At 47.8% G+C, this 17,523-nt stretch overlaps 1 protein-coding gene across 1 annotated transcript in view; it reads right to left on the bottom strand.

Annotated features, from left to right (window-relative positions):
• The window catches only part of DIRAS2 (DIRAS family GTPase 2), a 29,072-nt gene extending 12,314 nt beyond the window's left edge, over window positions 1-16,758 (bottom strand). Inside the window, exon 1 of the mRNA XM_074355603.1 lies at window positions 16,667-16,758. The gene's annotated coding sequence lies outside the window, so the exon portion shown is untranslated. The remainder of the gene's footprint in view (window positions 1-16,666) is intronic.
• Between the last annotated feature and the right edge of the window lie 765 nt (window positions 16,759-17,523).

The raw sequence follows: 17,523 nt of genomic DNA, 5'->3' as shown, positions 1-17,523 counted from the left end.
TATATTATGTATATATACATTTATATTATATATAACATGTTTATTATTTAAATAATATATTTAAATATATTATTTATTTATAAATATAAATATGTATATAAATATATATTGTATATATATATAAATTGTAAAAATATATAATGTATATTTTATATACATATTTATATATGTTATATATATATATAAAGCTGCTTTTTAATTGTGGGTTGTTTTTTTTTTTTTGGTCAGGGGAGGGGGCTGGTTAACAACCTAGCCCACTCCGCAGCTTGGGAAATGTTCATTTTTTTATCACACTACCCCAGTCCCTCTCTCTTTTCTCTCTTTCTAACATTCCTGCTAGATGATGGGCCAAGCGTCCCTATTCTGTATTTCTCTAAAGCCGTTTCCTTTACATTGCCGATAAACCTCTTGCACTCGGAGTCTTCCTTCTGCAGAAAAGCACGTTCTCCTCTCGGGAAGGCGGAGAGCAGCCCCGCGCCGCGTTTCGGCCCCGCGCTGAGCCGGGACACCCGCCCTGAGCCGCGACACCCGCGCGGCGGCCCCGCGTCGCGGCCCGTCCCTCCCACGCGGCTGGCGCCGCAAGCGCCCCCCGGCCCGCCGCCGCCCGCTGCTCCGGGAAGGGGCCTCGCGCCGGCCGGGCCAGGCCGCGGGCACGGGCGCTCCCCACGCACGGGCCGTCCGGCGGCGGCGGCGGCGGCGGCGGCACCCGGGCCGAGAACAGCGGCGCTGCGCACGGCCCCCCCCCCCCGGTGCGCACGGCCCCCCCGCTCTCCTGTTCTCGAACGTCCGCGCGGCGCCTCGCACTTCGGAGGAGCTCGCGCACCGACAGACGAGCGCGGGCAGAATCAGGGCCAGGCAGCGAGCTGCGCCCCTCAGAGCGGCGCGAACTAGAAACACGCGTCGTAACAACTCGAACGAAGTGAGACACCTGACGCCCTGCAGACCGGACTAGAGGGGCAGTATTTGCTTTATAAGAAATATATATTCGGTCATCCAGATGAGCAAAGTGCATCTCTGATATGTTTGGTCTTCGTCCACGGTTTCGGGCTCACAGCTCCCAAACCCCTTGGAACTTCTGCAGAGGTAAGAGCAACAGGAGCATCTTTTGTTACAATATTTGCTCTCTTACCCTCAGTTCCCCAAAATGCTTCAGAGACATAAAGGTGGAATGAGGGTCTTGTTACCCATAACAAGCTCCTTTCCACCACAACTGGGTTGATGTTAATAAAGTGACTTTTGGAAAGTACCCAAAGATGAGGGTTCGGTTGCCAGGGTAACTGACCAGCCAAGAACAGAGGGGTGGAACTTTCAGCCCCACCTCCCACCTCCTGGGAGGGGAAGTGGGGTGGAGAGAGCCTAGAGGTTGAGTCAGGCACCAATGGCCAATGAGTCAATCAATCGTGCTTGTGTAATGAAGCCCCCCCCAAAAAAAAAAACCCTGAAAGGACGGGATTAGGAGAGTGTCCAGGCTGGTGAACACGCGGAGACTCGGGGAGAACGGAGCACTCACGGAGGGCGTGGAGTCTCCGTGGCTTTCCCCACACTTTCCCTACACATCCCTTCCATCTGGCTGTTCCTAAATTGTATCCTTGTGTAATAAACCAGTCATCTGGGGAGTAAAATGCTCTTCTGAGTTCTGTAAGCCTCTCCAGAAGACTGATCCAATCTTAGGAGGGGCTTGTGGTTCGGAACCTCTGATTTATAGCCAGTTGGCCACAAGCACAGGTAACAACCTGGACTTGCGACTGGCATCTGAAGCAGACGGCAGTCGTGCAGGTGGGCCCTCAGCCCGTGCAGTCCGATGCCATCTCTGGGCAGACAGTGTCAGAACTGCGTCAAATTGCAGGACATCCAGCTGGTGTCCAGAGACTTGGTGGACGTGTGGGGAAGCCTCCTCCACAATGTAACTGGGCGCAGAATTATCAGAGGTGCATCCCAGGCCTCCAGGGCCTGCATAATAGGGAAGATGGACTTGGATTTCCCGACAGAAAGTCGCCCCTGAATTCAAGTATCCTTTGGAAGACACATTAGATACACGTGAATGAGACAGAAGCAGCGTCTCAGAGAAAACCACCATCTTTACTTGTATCATACCCTGAATTAAGGCTGCTTCAAAAAACAAATAGTTGAAACCGGAGAAAAAGAATAGATTACACGAATTCAGCTGTAAGCATTTGGAAAAGCCAGATAACTCAGTGTACTGTCCTGCCAAAAATGCCCCATCAACAGTGTGAGATCAAAGGCACCTGCATTTCCTGCAGTTCACACAGCTTGTCTCGGCTCAGCTTCACCTTGGTTCTCCGCCATGCTTTCTCCTCGAGTAGATGTGTCTTTATGACAACATTTAAATTTTATTGCCTTTAAACAAATTCCACCTTTAAAGCTGGGACGTGAGAGCCCATATTTAAAACTACTGTCAAGAAAAGGTAAATGGGTCATTTCAAGTAAAAATAAGGACTATTGCTGACAGCACGACACAAACAAGGCTCTCTTACAAAGACATGAACAACTTTCAGCAGAGCATGAATTCTCTAGGTAAGAGCGTGTACTTTTATATATTTTTAGACTCTCAATTAAAGATGCATTTCACGTAACTTCTCAGCTGAATATAAAAAATGGAAGATCCATTAGTGAGAAATGCCTGCCTGATCGTAAAGACTTCAATATCCAGGGCCCAGCTTTCTCCAAAGATGCAGAATCCTTTTCTGGGAATCTTGGTTGTTGGTGGTAGGGAGACACCCTCCCTGGCACTGTCAGTGCAGATGCTGAAGAACGCCCGCCCCCAGGAAATGGAGCCATCACCCCACACCGGGGCTGGGGGAGTCCCCGGGCACTCACTGCAAGATTTGCAATGTCTGCAACAATGAGCTAGGTGGAGAGAAGTTGGGACATTTCTTGGAATGGAAGGGGTCGAATAAATTTTTCTTTAAGAGTTTCATTACTGAGAGGCAAATAAGCCCACAGCTTAGGTACAGAAATAAGATTCACTGAAGTTTGTCTAAACCTATTCCGTTTGGAGAGGGGAGGGTATAGCGCAAGTGGTAGGGTGCATGCTTAGCACTCCCGAGGCCCTGGGTTCAATCCCCAGCACCTCCTCTAAAAACAATAAATAAATAAACTGAATCACCTCCCCCTACAAAAAATAATAAAATAAAAAATTTTTTAAAACAAATAAAACGATTCCACTTTGGGAAAGTATGATGGCCCGGAATCCCAAACAGCCAAACAAGGTGCACTGAGTGATGCATTTCAGACTGCCAAAAGCCTGACCAGGTTTGGACCATTTTCTGCTTTGTTTCCTTCCTTTCTATGTGGGTAAGAGAAATGAAAAGCAAGGTCACATGAATAAAAGACAGTATCATTGTCCTGGTCAAAGGATCAGTTACCGGGGTTGACCGTGAATGCCCAACACAGGGCGCTATCCCTTTGGGGAAGTAAATAGCAAAAGATGAAGACAGCTGGGAGGCAGAAGCTTTACGGGCAAGAAGAAAGTGCTCTATGCCGGGTGATGCCTTAACGTCTACGGCGTGCAGCCTGGGGCCCTTCGTTCATGGTCAGCAGGCTGGAACGTGGGTCTGTGCCTGTGTACGTGGTTGGGTGGATTTCCAGCTTCAGCCAAATGAAAGTTTACAAAATTGCCAAGTGGATAACAAGAGCTTTCTTCGCACACTCATGAACTGTTCTGTCACCCCTGCTTTCGGTGTTAGATGTAAGAACCCACTGCCAAATCCAAGGTCATGAGGAAGTGCCACTATGCTTTCTTCTAAGAGTTTTATGGCCTTAGTTTTTCTATTTAGGCCATTGATCCACTTTGTGTTCATTTTGTGTAGGGTAGGGGGGCGCCCAACTTCATTCCTTTACCTGTGGATAGCGAGTGTCCCAGGACTGTCTGTGAAAAGGACAATTCTTCCCCCAATGAATGTTCTCGAGCCCCTTATCAAAAACCAACTAACTGTAAATACAGAGGCTTATTTCCAGACTCAGTTTTATTCCATTGGTCTATATGTCTACCCTTATGCCAGGGCCACACAATTTTATCTAACGTAGCTTTGTAATAAGTTTTGAAACTGTAAGTATGAGTCCTCTAGCTTCATTCTCTTTCAAGATGATTCTGGCTTTTGGGGACTCCGTGCAATTTCACATGAATAGGTAAATTGGACTTCATAAAAATTAGAAACTTTTGTGCAACAAAGGACATTATTAGGAGTGTTAAAAGAGAAGCTACACCATGGGAGAAAGTGTGTCATATATGTGATACAAACCCAATATCCAGCATAGATAGAGGACACTTACAGCTGACCAACAAAGAGAAAAACAAAGCCACGAAAAAATGGACGAAGAACTCAAATAGACATTCTCCAAAGAAAATATACAAATGGCCAGTAAGCACATGAAAAGATATGAAATATCATTAGCTAACAGGGAAATGCAGATGAAAACCAAATGAGGTATCAGCTCACACCCACTGGAATGGCTACTATCAAAAATTCAAAACAAAACAAAACAGAGAATAACAAGTGCACAAGATGTGGAGAAATTAGAGTTCTTTTCCAGTTGTGGCAGGAATCTAAAACAGTGTATCTACTGTGGGAAAAATTCAATGTAGAATAATAATAAAAATAAATAAAATAATATACCAGAATGCATGGTGACAAACCACCATGCGTTCCTCTCTAAGAAACCTGTAGGGAGATAATTAGGGAACGATGCTGAAGGTATGAAGAACCAACGTTAGAAGTTTCACAGGGGAGAGATTTACTAAACAAAGTACAAATATTTCAAACACACTTCAGCACGTCCATGCTCGGTGGGACTGGTCCTCTTTCAATAAGAAGACATCTGGGCACACACGGTTTCCTCTCAGCGTTCACCTGTGTTTTCTCTTTCCCTCTCCCTGCAGTATCAGTGCCACGAAGGCAGGGTCCCCGTGGGATTCGTCCACCAGCACATTATTGCATCCGCTCCAACGCCGGTCACGTCAGACACGCTTAGCATATGTTGATAATCTGCTATGGAAATACATTTTTGTGTATTTTGCATTTTGTGTCCTGACCAAGGAAAATTGGACCAGAGGAGACAAATGAACTCTTTATTAAAGAAATCCATCCCAAGTCTGGACAAATCCAAGTAAGGGTAACCACGCATAGGTCGGCAATGGAATGCGGCAACGGTAACATTACAGGGGCAGAACCAGAGGCGAATGAATTTATCACATCACTTGTCAGCTAGTTCCTGCAGCAAAGAAGCTGAAGCCAAAGGCGGGCTAGAGTTACTGGACAGCATGCATTAGGATGTTGTATTTTTGATACATGAAAACGAGGCCTTTAAGATCAAGTTGATTCTTTACAATATTTTATGTGGACGTGAGGAACGACCATGAAGATATTTTTGACCACACGGAGGTTCACTAGCTATCTTGTGGCAAAGAACATCTAAGTGTTGCAGAACTGAGAGGTGAGTGGTGTGTTTTTCTATTATACAAAAAGCAACTGGTCTGCATTCATGGCCGTTTTCTGTGTGGCAGGTGGCTTTTCATCATATGCCATATAGCAGGTGTTTTCCAAAAATACACACACTTCCTCCATCACCATGTAACATAAGGGTGACATTTTAAAACAAGAGGCAGAGACTCAGTGCCTACTTTGGAAAAACCACTGTCCTCTGGAGAGAGCATTTTGAAAAGAGATGTAATGGTGGAAGCATTTTTGCATCTGAGTTTGTCAAAAGCAATGCAAGTGTGTTCCTTGAAAGCTCTCCTCCCTGCACAATTAAAAACTTGAAAATAATTTTTTATCATTTTAAAGGTCTTCCAAATGAAGGATTTCCATGGATGTGGATGCATTTGATACCAACACGTCAGTGCAGTATGTTTCAGTTACATTTCGAGGACGTATAGCGGACATCAGAGGGGACCAGAGGCCAGGGAAGGGCTCCCTGGAAAGTTGCTATCTGAGCAAAGATTTGAGAGCGGTGAAGGGTGAATTCTGGACACCTGGGGGAAGAATTCTCCCAGCAGAGAGAAGAGCAGGAGGCAGTGTGACATGCTCTAGGACCAGGGAGGACTCTAGGATGTAGGAGGGGAGGGAAGGAGAGAAGTAGATGAGGCCAGCAAGGTAATGGGCAGGGGACATGCAGGTGGTGCAGAGGCAGCTTCTACTATGGGAAAGATGGGAGGTCCACAGAGGGTTTCGAGCAGAGAAGTGACAGATCTGACTCCCGCTGTCCCAGGACCTCCTTGCTGATGGGCAGGAGTGGAAGCAGGAGCCAGGAGGTCCAGCTTGGGTCAGACTGATGTCAAGGGAGGTGGTCGGTGCCATCACTCCTAATTAGCTCGCCAGTAAGACAGCCTCACATCTCCCTCCTTGCTATGCTCCCCATCATCCTTTAATCAGTGTCATCAGGTTTCACAACTTTGATATCATCTACATGTCAGCAACTCCCAACCCCATCCCCAAGGCCAGGTCTGTTTCTTCACCTGCACTCCTGTGCCCTCTCCCTCCCCAACATCTGCTCTGATGACTTGGAGACACCCCAAATACAGTATGTGCAAAACCGTACCACCTGTATCTCCCCAAACTGCTCCCCGACAATCTTCTTCATCTCAGCCAATGCCAACATTCTCCTTCCGGCCGTCCAGGCCAAAGCCTCGGAGTCCTATTGAAGCCCCCTTGCTCTCCCGTACCGCATGTCCGTTCCATCAGCAAAGTGGGTCAGCGACATCTTCAAAGCACGTCAGACTTAACCACACGTCACCTTCCCCACGTGACTGTCGCCTCTTCCCTGGATCACCGCCGCAGCCTTCTAACTGGTCAGTTTGCTTGGGGCCTCGAGCCACTCCAATCAGTTCCCCACTCAGGCACCATCCCATGTCATTCCTGTGCTCAAAAGCCTCCGCTGGCCCCTCTGTCTCCCTGAGAGTAACAGGTAAAGGGCTCAGCCCCCACCTGCATTCTCACTTCCTACTATTTTGCCCCCAGGCCACTTCATTCCAGCCTTGTTTGTCCCCTCATTGCTACTTGGACACACCCACCATGATCCTGCCTCAGGGCCTTTGCACTGGCGGTTCCCGCTACCCGGAGCACTCTTCCCCCATCACCTCCCACAGGCCCATGTTCACACATCACCTTCTCAGTGAGAGTTTGCCTGACTGCCCCGTCCGAATTTACAGCTCCAGCTCCACCCTGGCAGTCTTTAGCCTCTTCCTGCTTTACTTTTCTCCGGAGCACATATCCCTTTCTGACACGCTATGTAATTTGCCTCTTTAGAATTTGTGTTTACTGCCACTACGTTATAAGCTCCATGAGGGGCTTTATTTGTTTCATCCACAGCTGCCTCCCCAGTGCTTGATCACTGTCTGACCCATAAAAAGTGCACAGGAAGCTGCTCAGTGCATGAACGAATTGATATTTCACTTCCAAAGAACAGGCTGGGAGGCCAGGTTAAGCAACGTGCCTCAGGCGAGCCCGACATGTGCAGAGACCCCGGGCTCTGTCTGCACGTGGCCGTGCACCGGCGGCCGTGCCTGCGCTTTGGCAGGAGCCTGAGTGGGCTCTCAGATCAGCACCCAGGCTCCGACAGCAGAGGACCAGTCTGCCCCACACCACTCCTTCAGTGGCAGGCTGGTTCCACTGCTGGAGACGCCTCGTCCATGGCCCTCTGCTACGGGACTGTTCTAGCAAAGCCAGACCAAGGCAACGCGCAGGTCCTGTGGAGAGAGAGTCCCCTCCCCCCCACATTTGAGGCTCTGTATCCAGAGCCCTCTAAACACTGGAAGGAGGGTGGCATGACCACCAGAGTCAGCCAGGGGAAGGAGATATGAGATGGGGCTAGAAGGGAGGTCTGGCCAAGACCATCAGGGCTCTCAGAGGGCAACCCGCAGCCATTGAAGGGGCATAGCTTCGACACAGAAAGTAGACAAGAAGTCTATTACAACAAATCGGGCCAAAAACAGGGGGCTTAAACCGGAGTGATAGCAGGAAAGACAGGAAACAGTTAAAGCGAAGCCAGCAGTGATCAGTGACAGTTGGTGGAGGAAAGAGTTAAGACACAGAGTAAAAAAGTGTCCAGGAAAACTCCTAAGGTTTCCAGTTGGGGGAACTGGAGAGATGGGATGAGATCAAAGGTCAGGTTTTAGGGGGAAACCACGAGCTTGACTTCCAGCACTCAGAGTTCCAAGCAGCCCTGGGGCATTTGCGGGCTCACATCAAGCGGGCAGGTGGACGAGGCACCCCGGGCAGCTGGGATCAGGATGCACAGTCGGGAGCCGTCCGTGAGGAGGCAGGGATTGAGGCCACGTCTGTGGATGAGGCGGCTTGTGAGAGCAGAAGACTTAGACGTGGCCAAAACACAATGTCTGAAAGGCAGCGGATCTGCAAAGAGCTAAGAGGAGTGACCAAATTGTAGAAACAGAAGCAGCTGCACGGAAGGGCATATTGTGGAAGCCGAGGAAAGGGAGGACTTCCAAAAAGAAGCGAGGGCTGGACCACGTGAGCTGGCGGTAGAGCGCGAACTAGCAAGCACCCGTTCGGTTGAAAAGCAATGAAAGTCACTGGTGAACTGAGCAAGAGATGCTCCAAGAGCCCCGCGGGTGGAAGCCAGGTTGCCCCAGGGTGAGGGGTGAGCCTGAGATGCAGAAAGGATACAGGCAGCTTAGAAATACCTCTCGAGAGTGGTTGCGAATTGGAGGACAGGTTGTGAATCGGTGGCTGAGGGGTACCCACTTCTGATTTTTTTTAAGAATAGGGTTTTAAAAAATTCATTTCCAAGTACAGAGACACAGACACGTTTAAATGTTAATGGGAAGATAACTGAATATACTCGGGAGATAAAATGTGCGTTCTGCGAGAGGTTCGGGGAGAAGCTGAGCCAGCATGCTGCAGGGCCAGGATGCTGTGGTCAGGAGGAAGGTGCTCCACTGTCCCTCTGGAAGTGGGAGAGCCTCCAGCACGGACAAGATGCCCTGTGACTGCGGGTGTGGAGGGAAAAAGCTGAAGTCACCTGGATGACCTCTGAGCACAGGGTGAGGGAGAAGACTAAACCAGGGGCCAGCACCCTAGGTGAGCACAGAATATCCAGGAGGTCAGAAGCTGATGGGATGAGAAATGGCAAGGGCACACAGCCAGGAGCTGGGAGCCATTCATCAAAGAATACTGACTTGGGTCTGCTCTCCGGTTACCAGGCAGGCCAGCAAAATCTGCTGTGAAAGGCTATAGCTACCGATGTGTCCAGAATCCAATGACAGATGACATCAGACAGGCCTTAGCATCTCCCGCCCTCATCAGACTTCCAGTCAAGGCCAAGGCCTCAGAGTCATCACACAAACAGACAGCTCAGGACCAAAATGACAAAGTTATCAAGGAAGGGATATTCACGCACACTGCAAACTATGAATCCAGCTACAGAGTCAGGACCGGCTGTGGGGAGATGAGGGACTAAGGGACAGAGGAACAGAGGAACAGCATGCATATGTAAGAAGGAACATGGATTTAACCAGAAACAAAATAGGGAGTTCTGCAGGTCCAGCTCAAAGCCAAAGAGGTTAGAGGAAAAAAAAAATCAGTATTTTAAGATGACTTGGAGAGTGTATGTACTAGGTAAATTAGAAGAGGCTAACACTAAAGGCCGGAATTCCATCCAGAGGCAAAGGGCAACTAGGAGACAATGGGCTTGATGCCAGGTTGCAAAGGAGAATAAATCTGAGATGGTGAGAGAGAGGAGCAATTAAGATGCTGATCAGACAGCAGCCACCAACACAGCCCAGGGATCCTGACCGTCCAGCATGTGGCGAGAGGTCCCAGCCAGGCCTGAGCTTCAAAACCTCTCTGATTTAGGTGTCAGTGGCCCCATTTTACAGATAAGGAAACTGAGACATTAGGTGATTAAAGTAACAGCTCACTGATCCACAGCTAGTAAGTAGCAGAAGCTGAATCTCAACTCAGGGTTAGCAAACCTGGGAAGGCTTCCAGGCCAATCCAAATGAGAAAGGATCCTGGATTCTAAAACGTTGGAAGTTTTTTTCACACTGACAGATAATCCTGCCAAGCAACTTCCAGAACATCTCGTGTTTATTCCAAAAATGCAGTAACGAAGTTGGGCAGCTAATAATGGATGGCTGTGCATGTTTTCTGACTCATCAAAACAGGCACACACCGAAAGGTGAGCTCTGAGCAACCAGAGTCGCCCCACGTAACACCTGCCTGTGGGAGAACATGAGTTACCCTTCCATCGTGGGGATTTGAACCAGTGTGTTAACGTCGCGCTGATACCAGCGGGCAAAGGTGCCCCGATAAGGCTGACCAGGAAAAGGTCAGGCCACAGGGGACTCGAGTCAGAGCAGGCCCTCGGATTTTGCTGGGTTTTGCAGGTCTTAGGAGAAGGCAACGAGATGACACAAAAACACTTAGGACTTGCACACCGTTCAATGCTGAGTTCAAGACTCACAGTTGCTAATTAGCACAAGTCCTGTATGAAAAGTTTGGGTCTCGTTGGCTGCCTCAGGCTTACAGAGCAGGAGCCCCGTGCCCCAAACATGGCTTGTGTTTGCATGATGAAGAAGCGTTTCAGTGGAATCTGGGACTGTCCTAAAGGACAGAGCTGAGTAACAAGAATGTCCACGTAAACAATGAAAAGAGTAGAAGACAATCACCAATGCAAAAAATAAACAGTATTTCATGCCTGAAAATGCAAAAAAAAAAAAAAAAAGACAAAGTCCTATACATTTCCAACGTTATTAACGTGATTGGACTCATTTTTTCACATTAACTCACAGCGGCGACTTACTCAGCATGGTTTCTGTTTCAATCCCCAGAAACCGTCAGGGGCACAAATCAGACGGGGAAGGGCAGTTTGCAGTGCGACGTTTAGTACGTGTTACGAGTTTAGGGGCATCTTGTCAACAACACGGTCCCCAGGCAAAGAGGGAGCGAGATCACCTGACAGCTAGAGGCCGCCGGGAGCGGAGCGCCCACAGCGTCCGCGCAGGCCGGGGCCACGCCGCGCCTGCCAGGCCCAGCCGTCTTCAACCAGTAATTTCTGCTTTTTCGGCTCCACGAACAGGCTGAACTATCCCATCAGATTTTTGAGTCTACGTGCAGAATACACTCCTACAAGTGGAGCTACCGGATCAAAGTGTATGTGCGTTTCAAAGTTGGAGCAGATCGCCAGTGCCCTCCAAAATCACTGTCAATTCGCCCCCCACGGCGTATGACGGTGCTGGCTCCTCACCCTGGGTACAGCCCAGCCTATGAAATTCTTTGATCCTCTCCAGTGTAACAAGAAGGCTGCTTCTCATTACTGAGTTGATTGCATCTATTTGATGTGTGTGAGACTGAGCACGTTTTCACATGTTAAACGTAACGTGCATCTTTGAGACTGGCATGTTCTTGTGCTGTGCTCAGTTTTCTATTTGCAAGGATAGTATTTACCCAGTTTCAAGGTAGTCGTTCTCAGGCTGTGCTCTGTGGACCAGCACCAGCTCCCTCACCTGACCACACTCGGACTGCGCTGGTGCCGCTGAATCAGAGCCACTGGGGCTGAATCCAGCAAGCTCGCGTTTAACTACCCCATCAGGTGGTCTGCACGCTCAAACTTTGAGACCCGCTGTATTAAGGAAATTAGACCTCATCGGAAATTAGACTGCCTCCGAAATACGTTGCAAATATTTATTCCCAGCTGCCATTTGTCCTTTGCTATTGTTTATTTTTCCTGGACACAAATTTAACATTTCTGGGAAGCCAAATTTAACAAACTGTTCCTCTTCAGCATCCCAGTTTGGGGTCATCCTTAGAAAATTCTTCCCTACTCTGAGATCACTAAAAATTCTCTATACTTACACGTTCACTCTTTATGTTTCAATATTTGCTCCAACAAACTGATTTATTTCTGTGTCTTGACTTTGATGGTGTATTTAGAGGAATTTAACATTTAAAGGAAGGGAAGAACAAAGACAAGGTGCACAGTGTGTCCTCTGTAAATCTATCTGAAATAATCAAAAATATATACGCACGTGGTTGTCATGAAATCCCGGAAAATTTAGGTTCCTTTCAAAATCTAGATCACCCAATCATTTCTACCTTTCAACATTTCCAGCTTTTTTTTTTTTTTTTCCTGGCATGGAGCTTACAAAGACGTTAACAAAAACAGAAAGGTCAGTTTTACATCTCGTGGTGCCCTCCCATCACTCTGTGGTCAAGAACCCAATGAAGTTCAAAGCGGCCTCAAAAAGAGGTAAGTGTCGGGGACTAGTCCACGGATGTCTTTCTTGAAATCTCAGGAGACTATTTCAAGCAGGCAGTGAGGTAACGCACTGCTCTTGTGGGTGTGTGCTTAGTGCGGGGTGGGGTGGGGGGTGGAGCCGGGCAGCGGGGATTGGGAGATGAGTTCAAGTTTATGCCAGAAGGAAAGTGTCATTGAGCTGGATTTTTAAGGTAACAGAGGCCCGAGAGAACTCCTGGCTTTGCTCTGGATGCAGAGACCTGGATACTAATCGTTTTTCCTCTTTGCTCAGCATCACCTGAAGATAAACTCCGGATTCAGAAGTCACAGAGGGGTTCCAATTAAACACTCTGAGTGTAAAGACGATGCAGGAAGGAAAGTTTACACCTGCAAAGTTCCTCTGTCTGAACGCTGGTGAGTCTCTGGACCTTCCTGGAGCCCAAGTGAGAAGTTAAGGGATCGTAGGGGAGAGAAAGAGAGAGACAGAGAGACAGATTAATTACTGTAGGAAGTCCTAATGGGACGTTCCTCTGTTCTCTTATTTCCTCAGAAACACATCACTTTCCAGACATTAATTAGCTCTAGAAAAATACTGCATAAACTCCGTTCACACAAAACACAGGGCTCCTTAAAGGTCCTATCACGATTTCCAGGGCAGAGAGCCACGTGATGGAAGCGGTGCCCGTCCCCTCAGCACTCATCGATCACAGAAGCTACCCCGGGACTGGGTGAAGAAACGGACGTCTTGCCATTAAGGTCATTCTGTGTTTCCAGAAGTCAGTACTCATGCGTCAGTCAATTGTAAAGCATTTCAGTTCACCAAACCTTATCTAATGGTGTTGAAATCGAGACACGAACATCGAAGATACACATACCAGTGAAGGATGATGTAAAACGATGTAAATACCAGCTCACCAGCTATTTGTTGATTTTGCGATGGGTTTGCTGCCACTTGCCCAGCAATTTAATTTTTTTTTCTTTTTCTTTTTTTTTTTTTTTTTTTTGCTGGGAGTTGGTAATTAGGTTTATTTATTTATTTGATTTTTCAGTGGAGGGACTAGGGATTGAACCCAGGACCTCAGACATGCTAGGCATGCGCTCTACCACTTAAGCTATACCCTCCCCCACTGCCCAGCAATTTAAATGTGAAAAGTGAATGATCTCCAATGAGGCACCGGCCTCAGTTGCTGACATCCATCACCAGGAACTGCAAACTCGGTACTGGTGCAAAACGCCAGCACCCACCATCAGGCTTCTGCCCTTTGTTTCTGCTACATTAGATCTCTAGGCTGCACGTGGGTTGAATCCACATCTACTGGTGATTTTTCATAAAGCCAAGGGAAGTACTGACCCCATCCTCTCGTTTTACTGACAAAGCAGTAAAAATAGGTCCAAGGCTGCACAATTAGCTTAGTGGCAGGGGAGGGTAGGACACAGGTCTTGTAGCAATTTGAGATCATCTGCATATTTGTTTTTGATGGTGTTTATGTAGTTTAATTGAAAAGCTTCTAACATTTCAGCTTCTAAATTGCTTTGTCAAAAGGTTAACATGCCATACCTGCACCGGCCAACACAGTAGCCACTAGCCACACGGACTCCTGCCCTCTTGAAACACGGCTAACCTGAATTGAGATGTCCCGTAAGTGCAAGATTTAGCATAAGAAAAGTAAAATATCTTACTAATATTTTGTATTGATTACATCTTTCAGTGGTCATTTTTAATATATTGGGTTAAAGAAAATATTTTAAAATTCATTTCAGCCGTTTATTTTTACTTTTCTAACGTGACTGCTAGGACAGTTTAAATTATGCGTGTGGCTCACATGCTTTATTACTAGTGGACAGTACTGATTTATGGAAAAACACTTAACTGCACTGAGGGGAGAGCTGCAAGCCATCTTCCTTCCCTGAATTTGCCAGTGGCAGGAGCAAAGGACGAGAGAACGAGCAGGCATTTGATCCAAGTACTTTAAAAAATCCTTACCTGGTCAAGGAAGCCAGACTTGCAAGCCACATAATAAAAATAAAAACGAAAACACACTTTGAAATCAAAGAACTTTTACGTTCACCTTTCAGCGTGCGTGCATGTGTAAATTTTACTTGTGAAAGAGTGTTAGCAATTCCGACAACATGACAATCGCCTTCCCTTTTGATCAAGAGCGGCTACTTTCCTAGAATAATCATAAGCAAAACCAATTAAGGTCCTAGAAATCAGTTCTCACTTTAAAGAGACATCTGCCCATTATAAATACCCACACCAAACAGATAGATGAGTGATAAATAGGTGACAAATAGGCGGTAGATTGACTGATAGACAGACAGACAGACAGACAGACAGATTCAATCCACCATATAAGTGGAAATGGGAAATGATGGTTATCTGAGTTGAAAGTTACAGGTCAGCACTGAGCCCTTCTTAACTTAAAACAGCTGGCAGGCAGCCTCCTCACCCAGAAAACCAAATATTCCTCTTTGTAACAAAGAAATTCTCTAGTGCAAAAATTGACTGCCTTTATCTTGGAGGAAAATAATAATTTTATCTAAATTAATAGGTTCATTTCCAACGTACTGGTATATCAGCCATGGTCACAAAATTAGAAAAATGAACATGTTTTTATCACCACAGATACACTCTTTTTGATAAAAGAACACCATTGTTTTTCAAAGGTTTCAATTTTTTTTTTTTCAGCAAGATACGCAGGTATCCAAGTAGAGACAGTAATTACGCCTGAAATAATACAATTCTGACAGCGCAAAGGCACGTGCGGTCTCTAGGCTGTGCACAACGGGAAATTAATAAAGTGTGCTCTGTTCTGCTCGGGTGAAATGGCACTGCTGACTGCCGGGAATGCCTGACTGCTGGACACAAGCGGAAAAGGGGACTTCCACAACTTGGGAATTCAATTTGGGTGTTTCCTGAGTCCTACTTAGGAACAACTCTATGAAAGCTGTAGCGAGAAAAGATTCTGGAGGTTTCTGCAATAATGGTGCACATACATTTGCCGTCTGCAGAAATAACTGAGTGAGCGGCGGTTCTCTGTGATGGTGGCGACAACCCCGTCTCTCTCCCCTCCTCTCCTCTGTTCACCGGGCGCCACCGTCCCTTTTACCAAATTAAATGCCATGTGTTAAATGGGATGAAAATGCATCCCTGCTTTGTGTCTTCTGTTTCTACAAAACGAACTACGGATCTTTTTGTGCCTCAGCCCACAGGACCTCCTGCATTTCCAGAGATAGAATTGTTGACAATTTGCAATTTCAGGCAACAACCAAAAAACAAAAAAATAGTATTATTCTCTTACAAATTTGTTAAATTTATTCTAATTTTATTCTCTCTCCCTCCCACTCCACCTCTTCGAATCCAAATGCCACTGGAGAAGAAGCACATTTGGACTGATTTGGAATGTAAAATGCTCCAGCCTTTTACTGTTACCTAGAAAATCTTCCTTAAAAATGTATATATTGTTTTAAGTTTTTAGTTAAAAGCAGAAAAGGTTCCCTGTGCTAAGACTAGCTTCTCACATGGAAGGGGGGTCGTTCGAAAGACAATGTGGGCAACTATGCAGAATAAATCCCTAAGGAAGGCAAGCTGTGTCACTGTACAGTCAGAAGGACCTGAATTCCACCACAGCGGTGTAACTCACCATTCAGTGGATGTAACATGATTCACGGAGCTTCCCGTTGAAAAGTCTCTCAAGCCGCCCCCCAACCAATGTGAATTGGAGTTTTAAAGGGAAAATACAGCATTTTTCGAGATGTAGGACCCAGGCAGGTTCCCACATGGCGAGAAGCCAGCAGTGCTTTGCAGGCAAGCCTAGGAGCTGTCGGCAGTCATTGTCATCCTGTGGGAACCACAGTCTTACAACTAAAGGTGGGCTGCAAAGCCTTTGCTATCTTCTGTTCTTACAATAAGGAAACAGGAAAAACACATGCAGACATCATGAAACACATTCTTTCAAAGGAGAATTAAAATATTTAGCCAAGTCTCAGCCAAGCCCACGAAGGGCTCCCATCTAGTAGGAGAACATGCTGAACAAAACAGCAGCCTCCAGCGTGCCTCGCGTTTTTCTCACTTGGGACCACATTCTTTTCAGGACTTCCGTAAATCCATTAAATCCACTTCTGTATTAACAGAGACACCTGCACCGTAGAATTCTCTAAAACACGAACTCCTGCTTTGGAAGGAGTCTCAAACAATGTGTAACATACAGATTTTTTTTTAAGGACCTGTTTTAGGAAAGTGTATCAAGATGCTCGCCCTCCCTGACCAGGATACAGAAATGCAGTTCCCCCTCCCCGGGCCAACTCCAGCCTTTACACAGCCCGCTCGCCCTCCCGGAGCGCGGCGGCCCCTTTTCGGGGGCTCGCAAACGAGAGCGCCAAAGCCGCCGAGGCCTCCGGCGCCCCGGCGCAGAGGCAGCGCGGCCGCGGCCAAGGGGGAGAAATCGGTTACCTGCGGGCGGACGCAGCTCTGCCCAGAGCCTTCCCGGAGCTCGCCTCGCACAGGACGGCGGCGCAGGCTGCGCGGCTGCGGGCTCCTCCCGCCGGCGGGCGGGCGGGCGGGCGGGGCCGCCGTGACGACGCTGTCAGCTGCTCGGCCTCCCCGCGCCCCGCGCCCCCGCGCACCTGCGCCCCCGCCCGCGCCCCCCGCGCCCCCCGCGCACCTGCGCCCCCGCCCCGCGCCCCCGCGCCCCGCGCCCCCCGCGCACCTGCGCCGCCCGCCGCGGCCACGGCCGCCCCGCGGTCCGCGCGCCTCCCCGCACCTCCTCGTCCCCCCAGCCCCGGCCCCCCCAGTCCCGCCAGCTGCGGCAGCGGCCGCCGCTCCGGCTTCAATGGCGCCCGCGGGCCTCCGAAGAGCTTTTAGGTGCCACCTACCGCATGTTGCTGGAATGGATGCTCAAGACGGGAATTCTCCGAGAATCCAATGAATTAAAATAAATTCATTGAAAGTGCACCAGATTCTTTTGTTCTAGCTTGTTCACATTACCGACTGTAACCACTGCTAGGCTCGTAAGCTTTTCGGTGTCCAGATACTAAATTAAAAAACCTCGCTTATAAGGCAGGTGAAACCGGGCCGTGATGGAGAGCCAGCCACACGGTGCAGATTAATATATTCTAATTGAATAGGCTCCTGTAACAAAACCATTGGCGATCTGGGAGTGAACCTGCCTTTTCACAGAACAGTTTCACATTGGCATTTCAAGGAAATAATCAGGTTTATCTTCTGACATTGATAAACCATTTTGTCAAAGAAGCATTGATCAAAAACAGATGAATCAGCAAAAAAATAAGATGTATGGCTAACGATTC

Source organism: Camelus bactrianus, chromosome 31 (assembly GCF_048773025.1).
Source record: "Camelus bactrianus isolate YW-2024 breed Bactrian camel chromosome 31, ASM4877302v1, whole genome shotgun sequence".
Classification (NCBI taxonomy): domain Eukaryota; kingdom Metazoa; phylum Chordata; class Mammalia; order Artiodactyla; family Camelidae; genus Camelus; species Camelus bactrianus.
The sequence above is the reverse complement of the archived record's forward strand: the minus strand, read 5'-3'. Positions and strand labels throughout refer to the sequence as shown.